Raw genomic sequence first — 20,426 nt, 5'->3', positions numbered from 1 at the left:
AGCAAACTTTGGTTCTCTGTCAGCTGAAAAATGAACAATTTCTTTAACAGGTTTGACCACCCTAACCCACTCTCACCTCGGAGTACTGCACCCTCCACACATCCTTCTGCTGATACCTGCATAGGAGAGACATACCCACCCACAATTACAGCAGCGCAGGTGAGCAGAGAGCTGAGGAGACTTTGTGCCAGCAAAGCAGCGGGTCCAGATGGAGTATCGCCACGACTGCTGAAGGTCTGTGCGCTGGAGCTGGGGAGTCCTCTACAGCGCATCTTCAACCTGAGCCTGGAACAGGGGAGAGTCCCGAGGCTTTGGAAAACATCTTGCATCACCCCAGTCCCAAAGGTATCACGTCCTAATGAGCTGAACAACTTCTGGCCTGTCAATCTGATGTCACATGTGATGAAGACCATGGAGCGGCTGCTGCTTCACCACCTGAGGCCACAGGTATGCTACGCCCTCGACCCTCTGCAGATCGCATACCAGGAGAAGGTGGGAGCGGTGGATGCCATCATCTATATGCTACACCAATCACTCTCCCACTTGGACAGAGGCAGTGGTGCTGTAAGAATTATGTTTCTAGACTTCTCTAGCGCCTTCAACACCATCCAACCTCTGCTCCTTAGGGACAAGCTGACAGAGATGCAGAGATGGAAGTAGATTCATACCTGGTGGCATGGATCGTGGACTATCTTACAGACAGACCTCAGTATGTGCGTCTCGGGAAGTGCAGGTCTGACATTGTGGTCAGCAGCACAGGAGCGCCGCAGGGGACTGTGCTTTCTCCGGTCCTGTTCAGCCTATATACATCGGACTTCCAATACAACTCGGAGTCCTGCCACGTGCAAAAGTTTGCTGACGACACTGCTATCGTGGGCTGCATCAGGAGTGGGCAGGAGGAGGAGTATAGGAACCTCATCAAGGACTCTGTTAAATGGTGCGACTCAAACCACCTACACCTGAACACCAGCAAAACCAAGGAGCTGGTGGTGGATTTAAGGAGGCCCAGGCCCCTCATGGACCCCGTGATCGTCAGAGGTGACTGTGTGCAGAGGGTGCAGACCTATAAATACCTGGGAGTGCAGCTGGATGATAAATTGGACTGGACTTCCAATACTGATTCTCTGTGCAAGAGAGGACAGAGCCAGCTATACTTCCTTAGAAGACTGGCGTCCTTCAACATCTGCAATAAGATGCTGCAGATGTTCTATCAGACAGTTGTGGCGAATGCCCTCTTCTTAATGCTGCCTCCCCAGCACACCACCGCGTAGAAGAAGGACGCCTCACGCCTGGACAAACTGGTTAGGAAGGCAGGCTCTATTGTAGGCATGGAGCTGGACAGTTTGACATCCGTGGCAGAGCAACGGGCGCTCAGCAGGCTCCTATCAATTATGGAGAATCCACTGCATCCACTAAAAGGAATCATCTCCAGACAGAGGAGCATCTTCAGTGACAGACTGCTGTCACTGTCCTGCTCCACTGACAGACTGAGGAGATCGTTCCTCCCCCACACTATGTGACTCTTCAATTCCACCCAGGGGAGTAAACATTAACATTATTCAAAGTTATTGTCTGCTTTTACCTGCATTTTTATTACTCTTTAATTTAATATTGTTTTTTGTATCAGTATGCTGCTGCTGGAATATGTGAATTTCCCCTTGGGATTGATAAAGTATCTATCTATCTATCTATCTAGCTTGTTCTTACATCTGTACACTGTTGATCGACACAGCAAAATATTATAAACAGTTACGGTTTCATGGATGAGCACTTGTTTACAACCTTGTGTGTATGTTACCAACATACATCCTACAACGTTAGCTATGCCAAGTAGTAAATTAGGCACCTACACCTTTATATCAGAGCTTAAAAGGCTAAATATTAAAATGTGTGAAAGAATTCCTCCTTTGCTTTGCTGGTAATGGAAGTGATTCAATCTACAAACAAACAACAAGACATGAGTTTGTACTACTGTCCACTGATGGACATCAGAGGAAATTAAGGGGAAATGCATTTAAGACTCAAGCCAGGAAGTACTTCTTTAGGCAGAGTTGTGAGAATTTGGAACAAGCTACCAAGACATGTAGTTGAAGCAGAAAGCTTGACAACCTTTAAGAAGAATCTGGATAAAATACTGGGACAACTTAGCTATTAGCTAGAGAAATGGGCTTGATGAACTGAATGGACTCCTCTTGTTTTGTCAAATTTCTTATGTTCTAATGTTCTTTAACACATTCTGACTAGAAGTAGCTTACAGCTAAGGTGGTATGCAGATTTGACAAACCCTGATACACATGTGCACATTCAAACACTACACACAGGTACAAGTTTCCTTCTGTGTGAAATTCCACATAACCAAACAAATACAAAGCTAGCATTGGTCTTTCTTTGGGATCCTTCCACTCTGTATAGAACAGATGCACAGTGTTTAAAGGGCTCAGAGTTTCCTTGGGTTTTAACTATAATGACAGCACTAGAACTAGAATCATATATGGCTGGAAGTCATGCTCTTCTAAGCTGAATTTAAGAAACTTAGCAACAAATATATAATTAATAAAAGAAGTATCCACACAGCTAGTGCTGTGGCCTCATAGTTTTAAAGTCCTGAATTCAAATACCAGAACAGTGTGAAATTTACACCTATTGCCAGTGTGAGTGTGGGCTTTCTACTTCGTACAACATATATACTCCCACATTTTAAAGAAATGTAATAGATTTGGCAACTCTAAAATAGTCTGTCATGAATGCATGCCAGTGTGTGCAAGTGTGCCCTATGAAAGAATGTTGGCCAATTCAGGATTTGTTCACACCTTGCACCCACTGTTGGCTGGATGGGCACCAGCTTGGTGGGGCAGGAAGTAGACTGATGGTACAGCTGGATTTTCCCAATCTGTACATGCTAATATTAAAAACTTTCACATAGAAGTGACAGACAACTGGAATTTTACATTTGTACCACATTTTCCCCATACACATTAATTTGCTGCCAACTCTAGATTCCATGTGCATCTTTTGTTGAATGCTGCCATCTCTTTAATTTTGCTTTTGACTCCTGTTAATGATGGCACCCTTTGCATTCTGAATGGGCCAATTTTCTGTCATTTGCCATTGAGGGCCAATGTAAGCTGCCTCATGCTTCAAATTAAAAGTAGCCTCAAAAACTTTTTTTAAGCAAAGTCCCATCTGCAGTGGCAAACACAATAATCAATGCTTAGAAAAAAAAGGTGGAGCTCAAAATTTAACAATCCAACCATCATCAACTCAAACATGTTTTATTTAAGAGTAAGAAGGTTTACTGTTACTGACAATATTAATGAGCACACATGTATCAAAATCCATATTGTTTCATAAACTGAAAACCAGTTTTGAGATTTGTACACTGTATTTTGTTACACTTCTATTAGCCAGTGCTGCAGTTTTCAGTTTATAACTGGCAGTGTGAGAATTATAAGTCAGAAGGTATCTATATTACAATTAATTTGCATAATGTATTAGAGAAAAGTGGCATTGTAGAAATGTTTCTAGTTAGTGCTAGTGCAGTCAGTTTCAATCACTACCTGTCCATTTTGTTGTTTATGAATCCCTAAACTATGGCTTGGGTCAACACATGATAGTGTATAGACGGTAGCCTGTAAACAACACTACTAAAGCATCACCAAGAGCATTCATTTCTATTGTAAGAAAATATAATAAATGTTCCCCATGGCACTGCCATCCCTCTTTCAACCTGTTAAACAATCAAATTATGATGACTGAATAGCAAAGAGACATAAAAGAAAAGGGTCAAGGGGAAGGAAAGAATGAGTGAGTTGTTTCTGTGGCCATGGACAAATGATGGGTGCCTCATCTCGTGTTCGCCATTATGACATACATTGAATTCAAACTTGTAAAAGACAATGAAGATGGAAAAAAGATTCCATATTAAGTTTAATGTGCCTCATTTCTTCTCAAAACAGTACTTTGAAATTTATTTTGCCACTTTAATCTACTTGGAAGTATGAAGGATGTGTTTGTTGGACCAATGAGAACTGTAAAAAATGTGTAAAATATCAAAAGCTTTAGACAGGCTATAAATTGGGGTGCCTCTCGCATTCATGGCAATGTCAGTCCATAGTTTTAAACATTTCAAACTGGACAGTTAATCAAATTCTTCATCAACATTTATCCTGTACAAATGTCCATTTTTTTAGGAAAAATTTAGCTATGCAAATCAACTTTTTTATTCAGTATACTGAATTATTAAATGAAACCCAGGATTAGTAGAACAATATTTGCAGGCTCATTCAGAAGAATATATTGTTATTGGTGGAGCTCATTTGAAAAATGGTCTTTTTAAAAAATATTTTTATTTAAGGCACGATATATAAACTGCATCTATTAATCATAATTGACTGTTTTATTCCTTATCCGGTGCCATAGGTTAAGAGAAAGTGATTATTTATATAATCCTTTCAAATATTATCATATCCTAATGCCACACCCGTTATAAAAAACATTAATTTCTGCAAACTTTATTAAGTCGCAAACTAAGCATTTATACTGGCAGTGATTAGCCTTGGCAGGGGTGGGTGGTATGGCCTAAAATTGATGTCACGATACCAAATCCAGTTTATTTGCTTTTGTTGGTCCAATTTAATAAGTTAACAGTGGGCTGTTCTACTGTACTTTTTAATAAGGACCATTTTAATCAATGAAGATTATTATTATTAATACATTTATATATAGTGCCTTTCTCATGTTCAAGTCGCTTCACAGAATTTTACAAAGAACAACATGGGAAAATGCAGAAAAATAATCAAATACACAACACTGGATTAAAATAATGTCAGCATTAAACACTAACCCTCTTTCTACAGAAATCGATGGTGAACAATTTTTTAAAATTATATTCTAATGAAGAAATATTTTTTTGTATGAAAAAAACGTCTCCCATTCCATTGCTTTCAAACTTTGAAGATATACAGTTCTTCGTTATAATACAAGGATTAAAAAAATGTAAAACACATACATATTGTTGCCTACTTAACTTTATTTATACTTAAAAGTTTTCTACTAATTTTTTTAAAAATTAACAGTTCCCATTGTTGCATTAAGCATGTGCTTATTTTACTTAATGGTTAATCCAGAGGTGCCTTATTTTCATTATTAAGAAGAAAAACACACACACACACACACTCTGTTTTATCAGCTTCTTCAACTGACATGGGGTTGAGGAAATGTTCCTCAAAAGGGGGCTGGGGGGTTGCCTGGGGGGAGGGATGGGGGTCTACTTCAAAGTCCAATGATGCAACCATAAACAGTTTCATATGTGGGGTTGGGGGTGGGATGGTTGTGCCCAGTGAGGAGAGCTTGCTCTCTCAGAAATTAACGAAACACACACTCCCCACTACTTGCCATCCCTTTTGTAATAAGTAAAACGGGTGGCTTCCTGATATGCTCTGCCTCAGTAAATATAATGAACATTTCCACCGGTGGACAAATTTCTATAGGTGTCTTGTTTCTACCAGTATACTGTGCACCACTATACCTTGGGAATCTATTCCTTGTTTTGAATTTTAAGTATTGTTTTTATTAACAATGTTTGCTTTTCAGTTTTCTTTTTTAGGAATATTCATGCGAGAAAAATGCTAGAACTTTTTTTTTTTTTAAATATAAGAGTTATATGGTCATTGTTACTTATCCATATTTGTCTCTTCTGTCATTATGGCAATAATTCTCTTTTTCGGTCACAAAATGGTACCAATTTTCTTATTTGGGTCCTCAGTTTAAAAATTAAGAATTCCTTCCCTAATCAAATAATCCAGCTCTTGCCATTGATTAAGCAACAAAACAATTTTACACTTTGTAAAATGACCGATATTAAGTTCTTCAAAAACTAGCTTATCAATTGGCAATTATCTAGTACATGAGTTACACCACAAAAAAAGGATTCATAGCATGTTGAAGAAAGAAAAATATTTCTACATAAGGAATGCCAAGAACTGAAAGCCAAATAAATTTCCTTTAACACCCATGGGTTTAGGGCTAAACTGAGGAGCTCTGGTGGTCTCTCTTGCTCTGAGATTTGTGCAGATCTGTCACATTCACATGCAGTGATTCCAAAGTGTTTAATATTTGTTTTCAGCACAAACTCAGCTACAATAATACGGAAGAAGCAGGGAGGTCAGGATCATATGTGGCTTTTTACTTGTTCCAAAACACACAAATAGAAGAGAATAATTTTAAACATGTGAAAAAATACTGTGAAAATACATGATAACCAATGGTGATGAACTGGTTTAATTACTTAAAACTTGTTCATAATTGGGCCTTGGATAATGTAAGGCTGGCAAATTATTTCAGACAGATTAAAATGGCTATTCATGTCGCAACATTTTTCAGTAATGGCCTTTCTGTAACTAATATATTTTGAGCTATTCACACCTGAGCTCGGTAACACCTTAGCTATTCTCAACTAAGCGCACCCCTCCCCACCGCTAAAACAAACCTAATGGGTGTTCAATGAGAAAAGCAAAAGACAGGGCAAAATAAATATTTTTTTTTCCTGTTTGCTTTAAAACATTTACTGAAACCACCACACTAAAAATATAAACACAAACTCCAACTTAAAACTTACCCCCATTTCATTTTCTTTTTCCTAATTTTGTTTTCCCTTCTCAGACATTGTAACAAATTTTGTTCTTAAGCCCCACATATTCAGTTTTTTTTCTTTTTGGAACCATTCCTTAAAACAGTTTCTGCAGCTGCAGACAGTACTTGGCCAAGTATTTGCAAGCAATGCAACCAGACCGCCTAGTATTAATGCAAACTGCTCTCACGCACTCACACACCCACATACACACTAAAACTTCATTATCATTACTATTCCAAGTGAATGAGTCACAGACTATAGCAGATTACAAATAAGAGCTTACCTTGGCACTGCTATTTTAACTAAAGCAACTGAGAAAGAGAGAGCTTACACTAGCAAACTCACAAAATAGTAAGACTCGCATACTAAGTGCCCATAAACACAGACTAAATTTGCCTCAATATACAATAAAAGCAACTGAGACAAATACTTTAAAGGGAGTTTGCACAGGCCAACTTGCTAACTTGTATTATTAAAAATGCACAACATAGTGTCTGCACTACACTACAGCGATATTCCTTATGATCAAATGGATGGATATACAGGTAAGTGGCACTCATCAGTAGGGCTGCAATGATTAGCCGACGTAAAATCGATGACGTCGACTACAAAAAATTGTCGACGCATCATAAACAGAACCTTCAATATTGGTTTTTGTAACTGCAATGCACTACATGAACCTCTGGGGGCAGTATCATTTGTTATTGTTTGTCAGGACTGCACACAGTCCTGTCAACGAAGAACGTCTTGAGAAGAAGAATGTAGAGGAAAATAAACATGGTTGCAATGGTGAGTCGGATAGAGGAGGGGGAAGGAGATGGAAAAAAAATTGAGACAGAAACTGTGTTGGGAGCACTTCACCGAAAAAGAAAAAAAAGTTGAATGCAGATTATGCAAAGCGGAGCTTTCTTTTCACAGCAGCACCACCGCGATGCATGAGCATCTGAAACGCAAGCATCCTGGAACTGTGATGCCACCGTCTCTTGAGAATTTATGTTGGCGCTGTTAGTTAGTTAGGGTCAGATCAGGAGGGGAGGGACAGCGTGAACAAGACTGAGAAAATAAAAGTGAAAAAAGCTACCTTTTACAAGTAACAAATTTACACCCAATCTGTTTGTTTTCAAATAATATTGCATTAGTGTGATGATGTTTTCTGATTGGTACTATTCAGGTTACACAATGATTTCTTCAAAATGTCATATATATTTGTCTTTTTCTCCACCACACCCCACCCCGGTGCTGCACACTGACACCAGAAGGTGTGAGCTTATTCAGTGCTGGCAGGAGCACACAGATGGCCGGTTGCTTGTGCTAGAACAAGCTTGACCTGGCAGTGATCAAAGCACATGTACTGTGCAAGCTATGTACGGGGTCCACTGAGAAAAGAAGAGCATTCATGGCTCACCTTGCAGAGGAACATTCTTTCCTCTGCATGTCCTGGAGTCCTGTGCAGACTGGGCAAGGTCAGGGGGAAAAAAAAAAAAACGCGATCACTGATTACAACTGCAAGAAGGTACACGAATGAATATGAATAATGCTGCATCCGTGCCACAATGTTTTCCAAAATAATAATAATAATAATACATTTTATTTATATAGCGCCTTTCCCATGCTCAAGGCACTTACAGAATAAATAAAGAACGGCAGAATATACAGTACATAGCATTGTACAAACCAGATAAATGAATAAAGAAGATTAACACAGTAAATTCTGAGAAAAAAAACAGACAACACAATTGATGGTCTAGCACACACATACAGGTTACATTGGCATCTTGACAGAGAAGTAAACTGAGAGAAAGGTAATAAAGTCAAGTAGAGCTAAAAGCCTTCCTGAACAGATGAGTTTTGTACTATATAAAATGTACTATAAGGTCATAAAATGAATAATTCCAAATATCATATATACCTATGTCTCTGTTTTTTTGTCAATGTGGCTTTGACATCACGGGCCATAAGGGGCATACTAATTCAGCGTAAGCAGGAACACTCAATAAAATTTTAAAAAATCAAGTGACAGTGAGATACGAATAAGGCAGATTCGCCAGCGTTTGTGCGTCAGCTTTTATCCATCCAGATCAGAGAAGTTCCAGTTCGATTGTCTCAAAACACCACTCACATCTACAGTTATTCCCAGTTTCAGATAAAAAGTAACAGCGTCAGATCCCTGGGGGGGGCGGTAGTATGTATCGTGATCGTGACTGAGAGAATAAAAGTGAAAAAAAATAAAAAAACGGCAACTTTTACAAGTACTATACATTGACAGTGGCTGTTACAGATGCAAATCAAATGTATGTGTTTATTGTATAATATAAACAATAAGACCAACTCACTACTCAAAACAGTAAATATACGAGGCAGTCAGGATCGAACCGGGGGACTCTTGATTATAAGTCAGTAATTCCTACCACTGTGCCACGGAAGCTATTGTATCATCCTTGAACATTTTGTGAAAGTGTTTATTTGATCTTTGCACTTCAGGCTTTACACACTATATAGTTTATGTCTACATTCTGTCGTTTACTACTAAAATATAAAAAATGTTTCTGTTTTAACGATGTATTTTTTGGTTAAGTTAAATGCACTTTTTTTGTTTAAAGACTACAGTGGAACCTCGGTTCACGAACGTCTCAGTACACGTACAAATCGGTTTATGACCAAAAAGTTCGCCAAACTTTTGCCTCGGTTCACGACCACACACTCGGTACACGAACAAGCCAGTTTCCCTTTCGGTTTGTACATGTTCAGTCTCTCCCTGTGCATTTCCTGTGCAGCGAGCAAGAGAGAGTGAGAGCAAGACACACACACACACGCACACACACACAGACACACAGACAGTGCGAGAGAGAGCCGTGCACACACACACAGGCAGCGTGAGAGAGAGAGCCGCGCACACACACACGCAGCGCGAGAGAGAGACAGACGAACTCACACAGGCAGCGCAAGAGAGAGAGCTGGACGCATAAGGTAGGAAGGCAGTTAAAGAATGCACTGGGCTTGATTTTGTTTTCACTTCTGTTTACAGCGATCGGTTCGTAGCGTGCATTGTTGCAATGTTACTTTTCTTGGTGGTTTATTAAATTACGGATTTTTTCAAATGTTCATTTTTTTCCCTGTGCTTAAAACTCATTAAAAAAAAAAAGTGTTTTTAGCCAGTGGTTGGTAGCGCTATAGCGCGAACTATTGCATTGTTAGTTTTCTCTGTTTGTTCAAGGTTTTCTCAGTGTTATTAAATGTTTTTACATTTAGTTTATTATTACACTGTGCATTCTATGGTTTAATTAACTATATTTGTGCTTAAAAACTTAAAAAAATATATATATTTACATATAGTTCGTATGGTCTGAAAAGGATTAATTGTATTTACATACAATCTTATGGGGATAATTGCTTTGGTTTCACTGTACGTGCATTTTAGTTTGTATTGTTTAATGTATTTCTTTTTTTTTTTTTATTGTGATGGTCACACTAACATAAAAACATCTGATTATTTTCAAATTCATATGTTTCACTGGTTGTTATTTTAATTTGATTATTATTAATTTTAATCATGTTAATGTAGAGACATTAGGGTGACATTCACTGGTGGACAGACGTGAGCAGATGAGGTAAGACATGCACTGGAGCCCAGAACAGGATGCGCAACCACAGGTCGCAGGCTTCAAAATAGTCATAGAAATAATCGTGACTAATCGGGGGAAAAAAAAAAATTGAACAATTAGTCGACTACCAAAATATTCATTAGTTGCAGCCCTACTCATCAGCAAGCTTATCTTCAGCCATATCAATTCATTCTTCAAAATGAAACAACTCGTCATCAGCGCCAGTCTTTAGAACCCAATGAACTGCTTGGACTGCTTTTCTTAAAAGCATAAAGCACTAACTATGCAACCACCTGGTGTGCCATCTTCCAAAATGAAAGACTCACCTCAAAACATATTAATTAATCCTCAACCTGTTTGACATTTCAATGTGGCCACAGTAGATGTTGTCCACACAGCATCCCCACTCTTCAAAGAATGAGACCAATTGTCATATTACCATATGACTACAGCTCCTTGTGAACAGGAAGGCTCAATGCAGTGTAAACTTAGCAGTAACTGAGTAAATGGTACTTTGTCCAATTCACCTCATTTTGAAAACTCCAGGTTATATGACCAGGGGCCTCATGTATAACGCCGTGCGTAGAACTCACACTATAACATGGCGTAAGCACAAAAGCGGGATTGTGCGTACGCACAGAAAAATCCAGATGCAGGAATCTGTGCGCACGCATACTTTCACGTTCTTCCACTACATAAATCCCGATTTGCGTGAAAAGTAACGCACGTGCACGCGCCTTCTGTCCCGCCCCAACTCCTCCCAGAATTACGCCTCTTTGAATATGCAAATCAATATAAATAGCCTTCTGTGAAAAGACAATGGGAAAAGCACAGGGGAAAATATAAGAATTTCAGCGAATACCAAGTGGAGGCAAAGGAAAAACGTACTATTTGTTGGTGTAAACAGTGGTATAATCAACAAAAGAAAGTTGATCGAGTGACAGAGTGTCGGAAAAACTCGAAAGATCAAATTCACAAAGTCGCACAGTGCCCGAAATAAAAAAGAAATCACATATCAAAGTCGCTGTGAAAAGGCAAGTTGTAGCCCACCGTCTGAGTGTCATATGAAAGCGTATTAGGGTACAAACAAAAAACATAGGCACACAGTGGGAAAAAAGCACGAAATGTCAACTTTAATCTTGAAATTTCCACTTTAATCACGTAGTTTATTTTGCCATTAAAGTAGAACATCATAAACTTCATCTTAAAATCGTTTATTTTACTAGTTTCTCAAGTAGCATGTTAAATGCTTTTTTCTGTGTTTGATCTTCTATGTGCTCTGTGTGTGTGAATCACTACGTGCTTCCGTTCTTTCTCTTTCTCCGACAGGACACAGAATGCATTACATTCGTGATATTACAGCTCTCTGAATAATTAAAATACTGAGATGTATACGTGATATCATTTTCATGATGATAGGAATGAAAGCATGTTATTAAACATGGGAACACGGTGGCACAGTGACTGTTCATATCTCACGCAAGAGGCTTGCTGCACCATGTGTGACCTTCGATGAAATAATTTATTACAGAAGTACTGTCTCTTTCAAACGTACTAACCTCCAATTCCTGTCCATACTTTTCTTTCTCCAATCGCCACACAATCAGCTCTGTAATAGACGTTAAGCCATTTGTAAGCTTAGAACGCTGATTCTTCAAAACTTTTAAGGAACATTGAAATATCTTCGTAGTACATGTTTAATTATTCTATTCGTCTATCCTTCCAGTGTCGCGTCAGCACCAGCAAGAATACAGCGCAAGGCAGGAGCTATCCTTGAACTAGCTATACGCTGCAGCACCGTGTCCTCACATGTTTAATTATTAGCAATACAGATTATTTAAATGAAGTTAAAGTTTTATCTGTATACTATAAGCAACATATTTTGCTGCATTTCATCTTAAAAATGATATTGTCATCATACGCGCTTTATAAAGTAGCGCAGGTTGTGCAATATTATAACTGTAGTGCAAGTTTACAGTGAGGTGATTGAGTGCGTTTATAGTTCTTGGGATGAAACTGTTTCTGAAACGCGAGGTCCGTACAGGAAAGGGTTTGACGCTTTTTGCCGTGGTTGAGGTAGTGTGTATTTGAAACTGTATACCGATAATTCTCTTTCTGATCATCTGCTGCTGTGATTCACACTCAGATACAGTGATATAAATACTCCGAGTGGTGCAGTGAGAGTAATATGGAAAAAGATGATCCGCAGTGGCAACCCTTAACGGGAACAGCAAAAAGAAGAACAAGATGCAGTGAGCGTAACAACGCTAAAGCAGTTCTGGTATTTGGAATACTATGGCTATTCCCTGGCCCATTATATTGCAGCAGGTTAATTACAATCAGATGCATTACACTAATAAACAATATGCAGTTAATTTCAGTGTATTTGATAAAGCCGCCGCCGTGGATGTGGATCTAAGAAAGGGTAACCACACAGGAACAGTAGCACTGCTTTGACACTGGGTGCCGCCAGTCTGCAAAACCGGGTGGATAAATTGCGTACGCCAAGGAATGAGTTACCGTGGAAATGTGCGTGGCTTTACGCCAAGTTTAGGTTTTATACATCGCGATTTGAGCGTGGAAAGGTTCGTACGCAACATTTCTGTGCGTACGCACCGTTTATACATGAGGCCCCAGGTGTGCAGTAGAAAGTCCCGATTTGAAGGTTTATGACAGTGTTTCTGATGCAGCTGATTGATTAAAAAATAAAATCTTACAAAGATATTAATATAAGAAAGTTCACTCAAGTGGGTTATATTAGAAAGAAAAAAGCCATGACTCTGTATATAGTACAAAAGTATCTGATCACTTATAACACTTTTTTATTCAAGTTGCTTTTGTATTTATAAGTGAATCTAATGTTCGAACAGTACCAGTTTATTTAGTCTATATATAGTCTGAGCCTCAACAGTTTCTGTAACCTGGCTGCAGGCAAAAGTAGTGCCCTCTTTGGAAAAGATGAGTTCCGTTCACTACAAATCTGTAAAACTGTCATTAAATTCAAAATTAAGGATAATCTACCATTACGAGTGCTAACACATCTTTCCATTTGTCAGTTTTATTGGGAAAAAAAGGCATCACTGCCAAATCAGATGCACATTCACTCTATTGAGGCCTCATATGGAATACAGGGTATAGTTTTGGTCCCAATATTACAAAAAAGATGTACACAAAAGCACTAGAAGACAGTGACTAGGTGGACTCTAGGACAAAAAGGTATGAGCTATAACAACAGAGAAAGGAGGAGTTGAACCTTTTCAATTTAAGCAAACAGAGATTAACAAGTGACATAATCAAAGTGTTTGAAATTGTGAAGGGAATCAGTACAATGGATCCTAGCGGTTACTTTAAAAAAAAAAAAAAAAAAACTCTTAAAAACGGGGACATGGCTGGAAACTTGTTAAGAGTTTAGCCACTCAGGGTGCCAGAATGTGAATATGGCAATCACCATGTGAACAATAATAGACCGGCAATCACCATGTGAACAATAATAGACCCAGCTCGATGCTGAACCCAATTAAACTGAAGCATCCTGCAAGAAGTCTTGACGGAATACAGAAGAACATAAGCAAACTTCAATAACTGCAATTATTTTCCAAGCTCAAAAATATTATACAGTCCGAGCACATAAACATCAGAATTGACAAAAAAACTCAGCAAGTGAAATGCTCATCTTCAGCTTTGCGCAGAGTAAGGGGTTAGAAGAAGTAAGAGAACTAAAGAGCTATGTTAAGCATGAATTTCAAGTCCTCTCCCAAAAAACATCATATAAAATAATAATATGAATAACTGTAGGCCACAAAAATGACTATTCAAAAAACAATTAAGGGAGACATACAATAATAGGGTGACTAGATTGTGTTTTTTGTATTGAGCTAGTGATACTCATTTGAACGAATAAAAAAAAAAGTATATATTGAATGTACATTGTTTACCTTCACAGGCAGGCTGCTGTGAGCAAGCTATACCACTGCTTTGGAAAATGTAAATAGTAGGAATGAACAATTAACATTTTAATTAATTTTCTACTTATATCTAAACACAACAGCCATAAAAAACTATTTTTTTTCAGTTTACAAAATATCCATTTGTTAACCTTTACAAATGCTAGAATATCAAAATTAGTCAGAATTGCCATCCTTAATAACTACATGTAAAAAAACATGTGAAACAGCAGTATATTTGCATTTAAAGCAATTCTCTTTTTATCTAGATGTAAGAATGTAGAAACTGCATTGGTGAGAAACCAGATCTGTGTATTCAATAGTCATGGAACTGGAGAAACAAAATTCTTAGACTCTAGCTTTTGTGTTTCAACCTCTTTACTAAGTAGGACTATAAAATGAACTGTGGCATATTTTACTTTTTAGTGGCTAGCATACTAAAAAAAAAAAACACATTAATACTCCAACTGCAAATTCACTTTAGTTTGAACTTATTTAACTTATAATAATGCTAAAAGAAGCCAGATAATAATAGCTGCGACTGTTGTGGAGGGGACGCCGAAGTGATTTGAACTCTGTAACACAAGCAAATGAAGTTTTGGACAACTCTTGCCTGCCAGTGCAGTGTCAAGGTAGAAAAATTCCCTAAACATATTAGAGCTGTACACATTAAAGGTTTTTAATCACATTCCCACAAATATGCAGTGTTCTCCTTTTCACTACACTGTATTAAAATGAACTCCATTCAGTCCTCCCCAAACAAGCAAATAAATGAAGTAATTCACAACCTGTTAACAGAAAATGTTGTATATGAAAATAGACCATATTTCACAGACATGTCAAAGTAATGTTGATTAAGAAGCACAAAACCTTTACTGCTCTTTGAATGAATATGCTATCAAGCATTGAGAAATGATGAGTTGCCTATAATGTGCAATAAACTCCAACTTAAAAAAAAAACATTTAAAACATCTGGCCTGGCCTGGCCTGGCTGAGAAGCATTAAACTCAGCTATAGTTCAGGTCCTTTCCATCTGAATCTGGAACCATCAATAACCTGTTCCAAAATGTTTGATTTCCTCATCTTTTTTGCTGTGCTATCTTGAAAGTTTTTTCAGTTCTCCTTTGCACAACTGCTCGTTCCATTTACTCAGGCTTTGAGTATCTGGCGCTCAGAAATGACACAATCAAAAAAATAGCATTAAATTTATAATTTTTAAACAACACTTTTTATAGTGCAAATTTTTCAGTTAATATTTAAAACAATACTATTTTCACTAGACTTTTTTCCTTCCATTATAGGCAACTTTTATACCTTATTTCTCAATGCTGTCAATTTTTGCCCACAAACTGTACAGGATCCCAGTCCCAATGCACACAACTCAAACACACAACTTCATTCACTGTATACTACATGAGATGATGGTGAATCGTCAAATGCACTACTACAAATGAATTAACAACTAAGTGGATAGGACTGGCTAACTCTGTTGGGCTAAATGGCCTGTTCTCATCTAAAAAATTTTCAAACATTCTAATGCTCTAAAAGAATTATTTATTTAAACTTAAAATAGTAATAAAAAATTTGAAAGACAGATTGATAAAATTACCTACTGAAAATTTTAAAAAGGTAAACATCACGAAGAATAAGCTGTGACATTAAAATGTGCTTAAAATATTTATATCAAAGTGCTACTTAAACTGTGGGTTTCATTCAAGAGTCTGAAATCCCCCCATGGAGATGATTTTAAGAACAGGAATTGCTCATTGTAACTGTCCACCACATCAATTTTAAATTTAAAATGATAAAGATTTGCTTCTCTTTTGTGTATGAATGTTGATTAGTTTCAGCCCTGTTGCAGTACAAATACCCTGAGAGAAACAATAACCTTTAATAAGCTATATGGCTTCAATAATTGTAGTCAGCAACAAATCCAATCCTAAAGGCATGTCTGGAACATTGTTCAGTTTGTTAAATTTTACACAAGTAACAAAGGCAAACCAACTAAAGATTTTGTGGGTGACTAACCTATGTAAAACAAAGAATATCAGGCTGAGTCCAGATTGGCTGTAATTCAGTCTAATTCAGGTCAAATTTTTATTTTATGGTCAGACAGACTAACATCAAAAACAGAACAAAATTTTAAACTGTCTTACATGCAATTCCAGCACCAGTACTGGAACTGAAACTCATTTTTAAGAAGTCATGGGATATTTTGTCAACAATAAGAGTTTTAACAGTTCATAGGGACTGTTTTTTTTTTTTTTGACAAAACTAAGGTTTCCAAATTAAAAATAAATCGGGCCATATTTCACGATTACATTAATACATTCACCATTCATTTCGACTCGCCAATTCTATATATTCCTAGCACTGCACATTTGATAGTACAAGGAAATCACAACCACCCATTATTGCATAACTACTGCTGACAAAGAGCAGCTCAAGAGTATGTCAGTTTACTTAAGCCACCATTACATTTGCAGTTTAAACAGTGTTAGAACTCACCTTTCTTTACCCCAGCTACAAACCCATATACTACAGGTCACTTATTTCACTATGCAATTTAAAAAAGCAGACGGGTGTATTTATTAAGCAAAAGAAACACAATGCTAGAGATACAAAATACATTTCAAAAGCAGACGGGTGTATTTATTAAGCAAAAGAAACACAATGCTAAAGATACAAAATACATTTTGTCCATAAAATGTATTTCTTAAGTGGGCCTTAAATAGATAGACAATGGATTCGAACCTGCATGATAAACACTTAAGTGTAGATTTTCAAGTTTTACTGAGAAATGGAGGTTACAACACAAGCTGCACTATTCAAGTTTAAGTCATTTAAGACTTTCAGAACTGATTATATTTCTACTGAGAAAGAGTCACACTCACTAGCATTGACAATAAATTAAAAAAAATTGGACATTGTGCTGATTAATGAACCAGAAACAAAAAACATAACACATAAAAAGTAAATGCCACATTAGGTGAGATTAATAGTGATGTCCAATGAGTACCTGTGTTATGATCATTACATTTTCAATTTATTGCAAGCCATAGATTCAAATATAGCAAATTAAACTTCACAGATTAAACCAATATTTAAGGGGGGGGGGGGGGAGTGATGCTAATCTAGAAGAAGAAAGATCTCAAAAAGATTTAAGAACTTATATTGATGGAACACTCCTGTTCTACTGGCAATAAGCAGAGGCATTAGAAAAAAGCAAGTAAAACAGCTGAAATCATTGCATGTTCAGTCAAAACGGAACTGAGTCAAAAAAAGTATGTTCTAGTGAGAATTCGCTTAAACAGCAGTGTGCAGGTGTGAACACAATATAACTAAAAAAGACAATGAAGCACTGTAGGTTATGTATAAAAGCACAGCTAACCACATCCCTAGGATAAAGGATATGACCTTGTCTGATCTATAAAGAGAATTAAAGATTTTTATTCATTAAAAAAAAAAAAAAGGTGTACATAAGAAAATAAACCAGTCCTCCAAATTGTAAACGCTGATCCTTCAGAATTCTATCGACTAAATATTGGTCTCATATAAAGCCTCAGAAATTTTTATGTTGACTATCCTAGGAATTTACAGGGATTTAATCATTTCATTTATCATTACAACTCGGTAGTTCACAGCAGTAAAAACTACTTACACATAACAATCTACCTTAATAAAAGGGCAAGTGTTTGCGTGTGTCTGTCCAGTTCCTGTCTCTATTGTATGCCACATGGTATGGGATTCGTAAAAGCAGGGCTAATGTCTGTGACGTGCCATTTGCTGGAATGAAAAATGCAATACATTCCAATAGATGGTACACTGCAAATGTTAACTCTGAATACGTCCAACAGAGTGAAAATACCGGAAAAATCAGAAATCAGCTTATCCACTTTAATAAAAGGACAAGTGTCTGCATATCTGTGTGTTTGTTGAGTTGCTATGGTTAGAAAGACAATTTTAAAAACACACAAAACACATAAAAGGTTAAAAAAAGAATAATAACAACTAGCCAACGCCCGGTGTAGCATACGGTGATGTAAGAGTAGGAACGGAAAACGGTGAGAAAGGAATTCAGATATCAAGAAGAAATAAATACTTATTGAAAGATGAAGTTCTACATAGGTGTTTTGGTGGAGAAGACAGATAATGAGTCGAAAGATCTAACCCTAGAAAAAGCCAGGTACAACTGACCGTAGCTGAAGACTGGTATCAGGTCTGTGCTCTGGTCTTTGGGTATCTGACAGTGCATGTAGAATTTCCAGCCAAGCAGGATTACATGTGAAAGTAATAAATAAATCACGCTTTCCAAATTTACGTACTATGGCCATGGCATCCTGATAGTTTTGTTGCATGTATCTTGGACTTCCTGGAAATGTGGACGGTAATATGATCATTTTGCCTACAAGTACGTTGTTATTTTCAGCGTTTGCTTGCAGTGCGTTTGATAGTCCTTTGTATTGTTCCACGTGCAGGGTTTGGAAGAGGACGAATAGGAATCGAGAAATGCCGTGTCGGCTGCGTGTGGGCTGGACCAGTTTTGAAGTGGAAGCAGGATGAACCAGAAGAGAAATATATATAAGAGATAACAAGTAAGAGCCTAAAAAAACAGTCTTAACCTATTCTGTTGTTTAACATTAACAGCAGAGTAGCAGAGACTTTCTTGGATCCAGCCTGCCCACGTGAATGAAGTTTATAGCTGTCATGGTATTGACTGATAACTTTGCATGGTAGGTAATGGATGAGTGAAAAGAACAATACATTAATGAGCATGTCGGGAAACCAAAGCCCCAACACAACTAGGCTAGAATCACTAAACCAGGCCAATCAGGTACAAACCATTACCAAAATTTTCCTAGCAAAATAATCTCACTATAAAAGTGGTCAGTTCAAAAAGACATGCCAAGAGGAAATGTTGAAAATGGACAGCTCTATATGAAGAGGAAAAGGGATCAGGTGCATATTATTATACCAGACCAAACAGACAGACAAACATGAAAGGCGCTGATAGATAGATAGATAGATAGATAGATAGATAGATAGATAGATAGATAGATAGATAGATAGATAGATAGATAGATAGATAGATAGATAGATAGATAGATAGATAGATAGATAGATAGATAGATAGATAGATAGATAGATAGATAGATAGATGAGACAGGCACTATAAGATAGATAGATAGATAGATAGATAGATAGATAGATAGATAGATAGATAGATAGATAGATAGATAGATAGATAGATAGATAGATATTGATTACTTAATCATTTCAACCCAGCCAGCAAGTTTCATACAAGATAGCAATAATACAAAAAGATGAAAAGGTCAATGTAATGTCGAAGCAACAGCTGAATGCAGTGTTGGTTCTATCTGTTCTACTTACTTTTTGCATAATCTACAACGCTTTCAGGACATCAGTACCAAGTACAAAGCAGAAAAGAAGAAAAACTGCATACTACTGAACCATTTGCTGTTCCCAAAAGCTGCACAAAATAGAGTGCTGCATACCCTTTATTTAAATGCTTTTTTTTCTGCTACCCCAAAATACCACTCCCTTCACCTTTGGAATAAAGCAGCTGTGAAACTCATGGAACACAGCCACATCTAGTGCTCCTTGGCATGGATGGACAGTAGCTCCCTTATTTAAAAAACTCAAATTTAAAGTTTTGTATTATATATTTTATGTTTTGAGGTAGCTTCCAAAACAAACAAGCTTACACAAAGCTGGTGGGCTCCTCATACAATTAACATACCATCACTAAAGTCACTTATGGTTTGTTACTCACATCAGCATATATTAAATGCAACCCTAACGATGTCCTGATTGCTGGATGTGTTATGGCTTTATTTACACATAAATAGATGTAATGTGTAGTAAATTTTTTGGATTTATACCGAGTCTTAACCTGCAAAATTGCCAAGTCAGATTTTCCCAAGACACTCTATCCGGCAAATTCATCATAAATTACTTTTAAAAACTCAGTCATTCGTGGATTTTTCCTTAGAACCTAACTGCTGTATTAATCGTCAGCGGAAAGCACAAATATCCTCTGCAATTTTTTATGGCTTTTTTCGTGGCAATACTGTGCTGTAGAGAGAACAGGAAGCAACCGCTGAGGGAAACGCGGTTTGAGATGGTGAAAGTAGCCAATCCGACAGCGTTATTCATTTCTCCTTGCTGTTGATTGACTGCTGCCCTGTGACGCGTCTCCGGGTGAGTGGGCTTACCACCGCTGAGGGA

The 20,426-nt window shown here is 37.4% G+C and overlaps 1 protein-coding gene across 6 annotated transcripts in view; it reads right to left on the bottom strand.

Annotated features, from left to right (window-relative positions):
* The window catches only part of sp3a (sp3a transcription factor), a 78,881-nt gene that overhangs the window by 50,104 nt on the left and 8,351 nt on the right, over positions 1 to 20,426 (bottom strand). The window lies entirely within an intron of this gene.

This window comes from Erpetoichthys calabaricus, chromosome 8 (assembly GCF_900747795.2).
Source record: "Erpetoichthys calabaricus chromosome 8, fErpCal1.3, whole genome shotgun sequence".
In the NCBI taxonomy this organism is placed as follows: Eukaryota; Metazoa; Chordata; class Cladistia; order Polypteriformes; family Polypteridae; genus Erpetoichthys; species Erpetoichthys calabaricus.
This window is presented reverse-complemented; position numbering and strand designations above follow the sequence as displayed.